The sequence below is a fragment of the Hyaena hyaena genome, unplaced genomic scaffold (genome assembly GCF_003009895.1).
Source record: "Hyaena hyaena isolate Hyena2069 unplaced genomic scaffold, ASM300989v1 scaffold_263, whole genome shotgun sequence".
In the NCBI taxonomy this organism is placed as follows: Eukaryota; Metazoa; Chordata; class Mammalia; order Carnivora; family Hyaenidae; genus Hyaena; species Hyaena hyaena.
Window position 1 is genome coordinate 1,783,643 of NW_024080897.1, and position 11,090 is coordinate 1,794,732.

The window sequence follows — 11,090 nt, forward strand, 5'->3', positions numbered from 1 at the left end:
GCAAAGCTAAGAGACTCTTAACCATAGAGAACAAACTGAGGGTTGATGGAGGGAGACAGGTGGGGATGGGCTAAATGGGTGATGGGTACAAAGCAAGGCACTTGTGATGAGCACTAGGTGTTGTATGTAAGTAATAAATCACTGAATTCCACTCCTGAAACCAATACTACACTGTATGTTAACTAACTTGAATTTAAATAAAATCTTAGAAGAAAAAATATAATTTTTAAAATTAATCCATTGGGCTATTATAAGAACTTGACATCTATTTAGCAAGATTCTTCTATACTTACATATATGGTCGATATTTTCCAGTTATGTGTTCAAAGTTTACTAAGTTACTACTCTATTACTTCTATTGTTTGTTCTGTTTCTTCAACAAAACACACAGGATTGAAACCTGTTGGTGGCAGACAAACTTATGTCTTGCTTTTACATCTTCTGTAGAGGCTGGTATAGCTACATGCACCACCTCATCAATTTTTTCAAAATGTGTTGTTTATCCTGTATGGGACCGTATCATATATGGGAACAAATATTGAAGTGGATAAAATGGTTAATGTCTTCGAAGGGCTCACAGTGTAGTGAAAACATGACATCTCCCAATATATTATTTCAAGGACAAGTTAATACAATTCTATGGAAGTCCAGAAGAAGCTACTTTTTAAGAAATCCCATTGAACAAATAAATAGCTTTAGTCAATTTTCTCTCTCAAATTATTTCCTAAATTTAAATCTAGCACTTTGAAAAGCTGAACAAATTCTTTCCATTCCCAGGGAAGCACTTGACCCTACTGTCATGGTTATCAACAACAAAAAGAAGCCTTTGTAGAGCAGCTGCTTTTCATTTATGTCATGAAACATGGTCTCAAATCCTAAGTGACTTCGTCATTTGGTTGGGAGGGTAGCACCATACGTAAAAAGTAAATTAGAATGAGAAGTTTTATGTGAGAAGATGTAAAGGACTGGCACGTTACAAGAAACAGGACAGGAATTGAGGGAGGAGGCGGTCTCAAGAAAAGACAGATACCATATGTTTTCACTCATATGTGGAAGAGGAAAAACTTAACAGAGGACCATTGGGAAGGGGAGGGGGAAAATAGTTAAGGAGAGGGAGGAGGCAAACCATAAGAGAGTCTTAAATATTGAGAACAAACTGAGGGTTGATGGGGGGTGGGAGAGAGGCAAAAATGGGGGGTGGGCATAAAGGAGGGCACTTGTTGGGATGAGCACTGGGTGTTATATGGAAACCAGCTAGACAATAAATCATATTTTTAGAAAAGAACAGTAAACTATATTAATTTCATTTAAAAAAAAAAAGAAAGAAGAAGAAGAAAAGAAAAGCCTCACAGAATAGGTGGTGTGAATACAGCCTGGAGGGAATCCAGGGAGCAGGCCTGCCATTGTAGCCTAGATACAGCCAGAGACATTGGAAAAAATGGATGTGGATATGTTCCGAAAGTCTTTACTGATGGATATTAACTTTCCTATTCTCACATATCATAAAGTATTCTTCTTTTGCTGTTTAAAATTTTTAAAATGTAAAACCATTCTTTTTTTTTAATGTTTACTTATTTGAGAAAGAGAGATCAGGGGAAGGGGAGAGAGACACGAAGATAAAGGATCCTAAGTAGGCTTTGCACTTGCGAGCAGAGAGGCCAATATGAGGCTCAAATTCATGAACGGTGAGATCATGACCTGGGCCGAAGTTAGATACTTAACTGAGTCACCCAGGCACCCCTAAAAATGTAAAACCATTCTTAATTCACAAGCTATACATATTTAGCCCATGGGCCCTACTGTGCCAACCTTTGCTCAAGAGAAAGTTTTGCAGGAAACCTCTACAAGAAAGAACTCTTTATAGAATTATTTTCTGTGATAACAAAAAACTGGATACAGCTCAAATGCCCATTGAACTACAATGACAAAATAAGTTGTGGCTTATTCGTTCAACGGAATATGAAACAGTAGTAAAAATAAATGAGTCAAAACTATGTAGAGAAACATGGGTGAACCTACAAACAGGTATCAGTGAAAAAGCCAGTCAAAGAATACATATACTAAGATTCTGTTACACAGGGTTCAAAGACAGATAGAATTAACAATATAACCTTTAGGGATACATGGAAAACCTAATGAAAGCAAGGGAATGATGAACACAAAAATCAGTCTTTGGATTATCTCTGGTTGAGAAAAAGAAGATGAAACAAAGATGGGCCTTCACAGATATTAATAGTCTACTTCTTAAGAAAGGTGGTGGATATGTGATCTCACTTGCATGGAACATAGTTCATAACGTTTACCAAGTTGAATAAAAAAGCCACAAAACAAAATTATGTCCATGTCTTTAAAAATGATGCTTCTCCATTGCCTGCAGAATTAAATTGAAATTCCTTACATATATGCTGCTTTGATGCACTTCTAGATTTGACAAGTTTAATTGAATACTGGCCGTGGCTCCTTCACGTCCCAGAAAAGCCTCCATTTGTGTTCTAAGTCCAGCTATGCTGTTTAGAAATCCTCGCTCCTAGAATATGGAAGTTTTTAGATAATATTTCTATAAATATTTTATTTTCCTGATTTTAAGAGTTTAAGAAAAACTTTTCATTTAACGCTCTGACCCAATCATATCCATACTTCTTTGTCCTTAATCTCATCACCGTGTTCCTTATTTTAAAAATAATTTTTCATTTCCTGAATTTGCCAAGCTCTTTTGTGTTCTCTTTTATGTTAATGTTGTAACTTTTAGCTAGAAGTAACTTTCAATCGTTTGCATCTGATCTGGCAGCAAAGCCCATATCTCTTCTATTAGATTAGGAGGTAGAGATAAGGTCCCGGTCACCATGGCTCTCTAGCCCTTGCCTGGGGTTTAGCTTATAGTAAATGCATAACAAATATCTATTGAATCTTAAATAATGAATGGAATAGAATTGTAAATTCTCTAGAATATTTGGTTTTTCTTTTTATTTTCAGTGTTCTCAATGGAAAGAATGTATAAAGTGACTATAGAACAACGAAATTAATTTTTTAAAATATTTATTTATCTTTGAGAGTGGGGAGGTTAGAGAAAGGGAGCCAGAGGATCCAAAGTGATCTCTGAAATGGGCTCTGAGCTGTCAGCACAGAGACTGACATGGGGCTTGAACTCACGAACCACAAGATCATGACCTGAGCCAAAGTCAGATGCTTAACCGATTGAGCCACCCAGGTACCTCAGGAAGTTAAGTTTTTATTGACACACTTCAGAATTTACCTATTCAAACAACATCCTAGAAAGTTCCTTTTCAGCGAGTAGGCACTTTATCAGGTGCTTCAACTGGTAAAAGTATGTTTTACATGACAAAGTTTATCATGTCAACCATTTTTAAGTGTACAGTTCAGTAGCGTTAAGTGTGTTCACATTGTTGTACAATCAATCTCCAGTACTTTTCATCTTGCAGAACTGTACCCATAGACCCATTTAACAACTCTCCATTTACCCCTCCTTCCAGCCCCCGGCAACTCCACTCTACTTTCTGTCTTTCTTTGTGAATTTGGGTGCTCTAGACACCTCATATAAGTAGAATCATGTGGTATTTATCTTTTTATGACTAACTTAGCATAATGTCCTCAAGGTCCATGTATGTTCAGCATATGTCAGAATCTTCTTCCTTTTTATGACTGAATAATATTCTATGTATAGACCACACTTTGTTCATCCTTGGTGGATATTTGTGTTGCTTCCACCTTTTGGATGTTGTGAGGCTCAATCCCATGAACCATGAGATCATGACTTACACTGATATCAAGAGCTGATGCTTAACCAACTGAGCCACCAGCACTCTGTCAAAGTATTCTTGAAAAACAAGCTTTAGGACTAGTTTCATACCAAATTTTAGAGCTATTCAAGTAATTAATTTCCATAATTATATGAGTACAAGTCATTCTTCTTCGTTGTTGCCCTTCTGCCAATACTTCATCCAGATTATATCTTAAAGTATTACTTGAGAGATTTAGTAATTCAAAGGGATACAGGAACCCCAATGTTTATTACAGCACTATTTACAGTAGCCAAATTATGGAAACGGCCCAAGTATCCATTGATTGATGAATGCATAAAGAAGATGTGGTATTAGCAGCAATGGAATATAGCTCAGCCATAAGAAAGAATGAAATCTCACCATTTGCCACAACATAGATGGAGCTAGAGGGTATAATGCTAAGTGAAATAAGTCTGAGAAAGAAAAATACCATATTATTTCCATATACATGGAATTTAAGAAACAAAACAAAGCAAAAGGAAAAAAAGAGGCACATACAGACCAAGAGACAGACTTAACTATGGAGAACAAACTGATGGCTACCAGAGGGGAGGTGGGTGGTAGGGATGGGTGAAATAGGTGATGGGGATTATGGAGTATATTTATCATGGTAAGCACTGAGTTATGCACAGAATTGTTGAATCTCTATATTGTACACCTGATACCAGTATAACACTGTATGTTAACTATATTGGAATTAAAATGAAAAACTTAAAAAAATTTTTTTGGAGAGATTGAGTTAGGTTGATATTATCAACACCCTCCAATGGAGTAGCCTAAACCAGTGAAAAATTGCTAAAACTGTAAATAAGCACACTGAAGCTGCTTATGATGGCTCAAAGTTGCCCAATCTTCTGTCATTTTCTATGCGTGGGTTTTAACCTCATCATTACAGATGACTCCTACATCCCTAGTCATCATTTATATATTCCTGGAAGGAGGAAGAGGAAAGAGAAAGGCCAGTAGGCAAAAACCCAAGTGCCTAATGAGTTGGTTATATTTAATAAATATTTCCAGAAACATATCCTCTGACCTCATCCACTAGTTCTTTATCACCTGGACCCCCTTGCATGATGGGTCGAGGAAATGTAATTTTATAGTCGGCTCATCTTTCCCTATCTCTCCCAACAAAATCAGGTTTCTGTTGCTGAGGAATCAGGGAGTGATGTGTATTATGTAGACAACTGGCTGCGTTGGCTACACCCACATAACCTTTCTGCTTTCAGTGTTTCATTTTGAGGCAAAGAATTAGCCTGGAAACTAGAGGGAGTAAGGTTTCCAGAAGCCAAAGGACAATTTGTAAGACAACATCAAGACAAGGACTATATGGAATAAGTACATAGTTACTTATGTAGTTAACTGTAAGTACCATAATATGTGTTGAATTGGTTAAAGAATCACTTGAAAGTCAAATTGCCATATGTGAAGTGCCTTTATTTCAAAAATACTGTAATTCAAAAATAGCAAAATATCAAAACTTAGTGTTGACTATTGTCTTGAATCTGTTATATCTGCAGCTGCAAATGCTAAAAATCACTTTGTCTAAAATTATCAGGCATCAAGAGCCAAAAAAATTTACATCATTTGTATAATTTTGTTTTAAAATCCTCCTGACCCAGCAGCTGATATTAATATAATCCAATAATAACTTGTTTCAGTTCAAAAGCCAAAACTTGATTATTTTTGCCCAGCCATAGGAAAGCCAAAGAAATTCACTCTTCCTATTTAACTTCCCTTTTGCTTCTGAGTGCGTATTTCAGCTCTAGAATTAGGAAGGGGGGATTCTGGAGAGGAACAAGGCAAGAAGGCAGTTGAAGCAGGAAATCAAATAGGGAATTTATTTCTTGTGTATATTGTGTCAGATAGAGATCCTGAGGGAGGCAGAAGAGGAAAGGGATGGGAGGTTTTACAAAACCTTTTTATTTACTTTCCTTTTTCATGTCCGTTCCACTTGGGGGCCCAGTATCTTTTTTTGTTTTCTCCTCCCTCTTCTCCTTTCCCCTTCCACAGTTAATCTGATATCATTCATCTTTAATCGGGTGTGGATGCATTTCCGGACATAGGCTCGAGTTGCCGGAGTACTATTTGCAGGAGTGGTTCTGTCTGTTCAAAGGTCACTCACTACTCTCAACTGCAACTACCCTAGAAGAAAAAGGGACATGGACATGACCCAAGGGGGCACAGGTTACTGAGCTTAGCGATGTCCCTGCTTGATCCATCCTTGGCTTCTAGACTCTTTTCCCTATAGTTCACACTTTGCTCGTCACATCAACCCCTTTAGCTCAGTGATCCTGCTGGCCTTCCTCAAACTGGATAACCACTCACTAGACCAGCCCTTTGGTCTCATGCCCCAGACAGTTTTTATTTTGAATCATTTGGTATCCAGAACATCTGGGGTTTCACCTTCTAAAGACAAGTGGGATCCACAGGGATGTACTTCTCAGAAACATCCTGAGGGGGAGAGGGTACTAGGTAGTAGGTAAAAATGGATCAGAGCATACATAATGACTGGGTGGTCAACTCATCATGGGTGGCAACATTTTCTGACTACTGGGGGGTTGGATTCAAGGCTTAGGTATTTGAGAGCATTATGTTAAGATCTTAACATATGTGACAATAATAATGAAGATTATCCTGCCAGTATGGGCACTTCATGGATACCCAAAAAAACAGTAAAAAGAAGATAAAAACTCTAAGAGCAATGGAATGAGTTAGGGAACATCTCACTGATTTTTACTTTATTGTAATGCATCACAAGAAGTATATGTAAAACTATAATATATTAAAAAAAACATTGTATATAAATAATGCTTCATGTATAAATAATGCTTCCATGTATGCCTAGGACTTGGTAGGCCCTGAAAATGAAAATATATTATTAATTATATTATTATGTTATATATTTGTTGCACTATATTATGATTCTATAATAATACATTATATCATTTTATCATTACTGGGTGCTTTATGAGATTATCTTTGTTTCTTATTGTTATAACTTTAATGTTCATGTAGGAGAATTTTCTGTTCATACATTTCCTAAACTGGTGTGTGGATTTTTATTAAATCCTATTTGAAAGTATAAGTCAGATTATTCACCTAAACTTTATGTTCCAAGTTTCTATAATTTAAACAACGATTTCTGCCATTGCCTCAGAAGGTATCTCTTTGCCTACCAGTATCTCTGCTGTTTTTCTGGATTTATAGTTAAGCATTTGACTTTCATTTTCATCTCTATTTCAGCCAGGCTGGAAGAGTTGGGTAGTAATACCAGCTGGCATAGAGTTGAGCTTATATCAGCATATTGATGAGAGTGACACCAAAATGTCCCTCTGTCTCACGAAACTGCTTCATACGGACATTAAACAAGTATTTAGGGGACAAACAAGTGTTTTAAACAAGTGACAAAGGGGAGCTGAAGGACTCATCCCCTAAAATGGATGAACAGTTGCCCACTGGAAGAAAGAATGTTTACACTGAGATGGAGCATTATCATCATGACATGAAACAAATCAGTAGATCCCAACTACCCATAATACATAAGAACGAGCATATGACTTTCTTCTGGTTGTTGAAGATTACCTGAGATCAGAATGCTTTGGTTCTAAATGTATTAAAAATGAAACTCACCATGATGAAGACATCCAGAAAAAACTTCAGCTGTTGCTCAGTCCTGGTATGATGATCAATGGCTAGCTAACCAATTATTTTTTAATTTAATCAATGTTTTAATTGAAGAAAACCTATACAGAAAAGTGACCACATCACACTTAAATGACTCAATGGATTTTCATGTATCCTCCACCCAGATAAAAAAAATGGTACATACTGACCACACCCCTACTGCCTGCTAGCAATCCTTACCCATAGTTCCCTCCCCAAAGCTAACTACTAATCTGAATTCTTACATAATGAGTTAGTTTTATTTAATTTTGAAGCATACTTCTGTGCTACTTTTGAGAGTGGTTTAAAGCTAGGGAGTGTATTATCAGACAAATGTTACTGAAAGATTATTCTACACCAATACAAAGAATAAACTTGAGCCACAAAGACTGGCTAAGAAGTGATTGAAATAGTTCAGGTAAGAGAGAGTGAGTCAGTAGATTAGGGCTGGAAAAGAAGAAACACACATGCATGTATGGAGCATGAAGGGTTCAGACTGACATGCAGTTTTCTAGCCTTGAGAACTAGATGAATGTAGTTTCACTCTCTAAGAAGATGGAACAGGCTTTAGGGGAGAAGAAATGAGTCTGGTATTGGACACGTTGAGTTTGAGGTACAAGGAGAGTTGAGTTTGTGGCAAGGAGATGGATGGATGTGGCATTCAAGACAATATGAAGTCTGAATGCAAAATATTTGTTGGTTGAATGTCTGAGGGAAGGACATATTAAAGAAATAAAGGTGTGGGGCACCTTGCTGGCTCAGTCTGAGGAGTAGACTCTTGATCTTGGGGTCATGAATTTGAGCCTCACGTTGGGTGTAGAGATTGAACAAATAAACAAACAAGCACACAAATACTTGGGGAAAAAAATAAAGGTGTGATGATAATCCTTAGGGATCTGGCTTGGGCATATAGGTGAATAGGATAGGCATTCACCAAACTAGGGCAACTGATGAGTTTCAGTGAGTTTGAGGCACTTATAAGGAGTCTATATAGAGATAGTTAAATAGCTGGATATATGGGTCTGGGCTCAAAATGTATATTTTTTTTTGAAGAAGATTAAATAAAATAAGGTATTTAAAAACTCTCTGGAAAGTACTGAGTGCTGCATAGACCACTATTAGCTGTTATTTTTGGTTGACTCAGTTTAAAAAGGCCCTGAGAGTGATATCCAACTAGTCCATGATTAATTGCTGGAGGAAAAACATCATTTGTGGTTTTGTGGAGGTAAAAGAAGACATCAGCATTTTGTCACTGATAACAATGGCATAGTGCCAGTCTTTAGAGTCTTTTCAGCCAGTGCACATCAGAAATTATTCACCTAAATTTTAACTGTGAGGCAGTTCAATTCTGTAAGAAAGGGATAATAATTTATTTTTAAAAAAATTTTACCATTAATTGTGGCACTAAAAATGCCTTTACTTGGGTAAGTAATTGGTTGACACTGAGGATCCTTCAGTTTCACCCAGTAGTCCAGAGTGAAATGCTCTGTTATCAAGAAAAGTTCTTTGTTATGACATTGTCATCACCTTCCTTTTCAGATCCTAGTGATTTACCCAGGCAGGGAAGCATCAGTGAGAAAGTTGTGTAGTGCTTGAGTTTGAAGTCAGTGGACTCCATAGAAAAGACCTGAAAAAGATGTATAACGACAATACTGGACAGTTAGACAAGGAATACTGCTTTAAAACTCCTGAAGAGGTCATGCTTCCTGTTGCGAGAGAGTGTGGCCCCTTGATGCTTTAGTAAGTATGGAACCAAGACCAGGTAGAAAGAGAGCAACCTAGGTATTCATCAGTGGATGAATGAATAAATAAAATGTGGAATATGCATACAATGGAATATTATTCAGCCATGAGAAGGAAGGAAATCCTGCCATTTCCTACAACATGGATGGAACTTGTTTTTTAAGTTTGTTTGTTTGTTTGTTTGTTTGTTTAGAGAGAGCAAGTGTGGGGAAAGAGCAGGGAGAGAGAGAGAAAGAGAGAATCCCAAGCAGATTCCCCACTATTAATGCAGAGCCTGACAAGGGACTTAAACCCATGAACCGTGAGATCATGACCAGAGCCGAAATCAAGAGTCAGATGCTTAACCAACTGAGCCACCCAGGCGCACCAACATGGATGGATCTCGAGGGCATTCCGCTAAGTAAGATAAGCCAGCCAGAAAATGACAATGGAGAAGTGGTTGCCCAGTGCTGGGGGCAGGGGCGGTGAGAGAAACAGAGAGTTGATAAAAGGGCACAAACTTTTAGCTGAACGATGAACAGGGTCTAAGGATCTAATGTATACCATGGTGACTATAGATAATAACACTGTACCGTATCATTGAAATTTGCTAACAGGCTAGTACTTATATGTTCTCAGACACACCATAAAGATAAATATGGAAGGTGATGATGTGTGAATTAAGTTGATGAGTGGAGTCCTTTTACAATGTCTATGTATATCAAATCGCTACTATGTACACTTTAAATATATAATTCTATACGCCAATTATACCTCAGTAAAACTGAAGAAAAAAGAAAATTGAAAAAAAGAAAAAAATTTTTAAAAAGAAGAACAAATTTGAAGAAGTAATAAACGGAACATGAAAAATCATGGCTTCCTTCCACCAGTCAGAATTCATACTCACCAGGCACGATGCTCAATGTTGGGGATTCCAAGGATAAACATGTCTCTTCTTTCAAGATTCTTACAGACCAGCGGAAAGACACACCTGTAAATAATCATGCAAAAATGTTAATGGTAATGGTGTTGTATGCAACACACAACTGAAGCAAAGGGGAAGAAGGCACTTACTACTCCCACTAAAGAATATTCCACAGATTAAGTGGTTTGAAAGAAGAGGAGAGGCGTGAGTTGGAATTCAAACAGGCCAGAAAACCTGAAGATACTGCCACTAGCCAAACTGATGACAGGCAGAATAAAAGATGACCGTAATAATTATAGTACACTGAGCAAAAAAAAAATATCCTTAGATTCATAGTGATATTCAAGAAACAAGGCAGGGGCAGATAGTTATGAGGCAGAGGAGAGTTATGGAGGGAGGGGGAGAAGGGAAGCTAATAGATGTAGACAAAATGATAACATTAGAAAAATCATCATTTGAAACTCCCAATGTAATGCTTGATTTGGATATGATTCATAAATAGATGCCGAAACCATTGGGTAAAGTGATTTTGGAGAATGTGGTATTTGAATGGTACCAAAGTATCACCCCAGAGTTGACTTATTCATTACAAAAGTATAATTGTATCTGTACAGCAGAGTGATCTGGGGTGACTTTGGTCATCACACAGATGACCAAATGTGTCATTCCATGTAGTGACACAGGTGATGAGCCTTCTGTTGAGACACCATGGAAGGTATGCAACACCACTTATGAAGTATTTTTGGCTAAAATACGAAACCCAGATCTATTCAAACCTCTAAACTGAACTTCTACTTTCGAGGAAATACAGGGAAGAGAGGATCAAGGTAAACAACATTTTGAGAAACAGTGGAACAAATTCAGACTATGGAGTGATTCTATGATAAAACTGGCCTGATCTTTTGTAGATTAATGTCGTAGGGAAGAAAATGATGGTGCCATCCTAGATGAAGATAGGTTCAAGAAACCTAACAACAAAG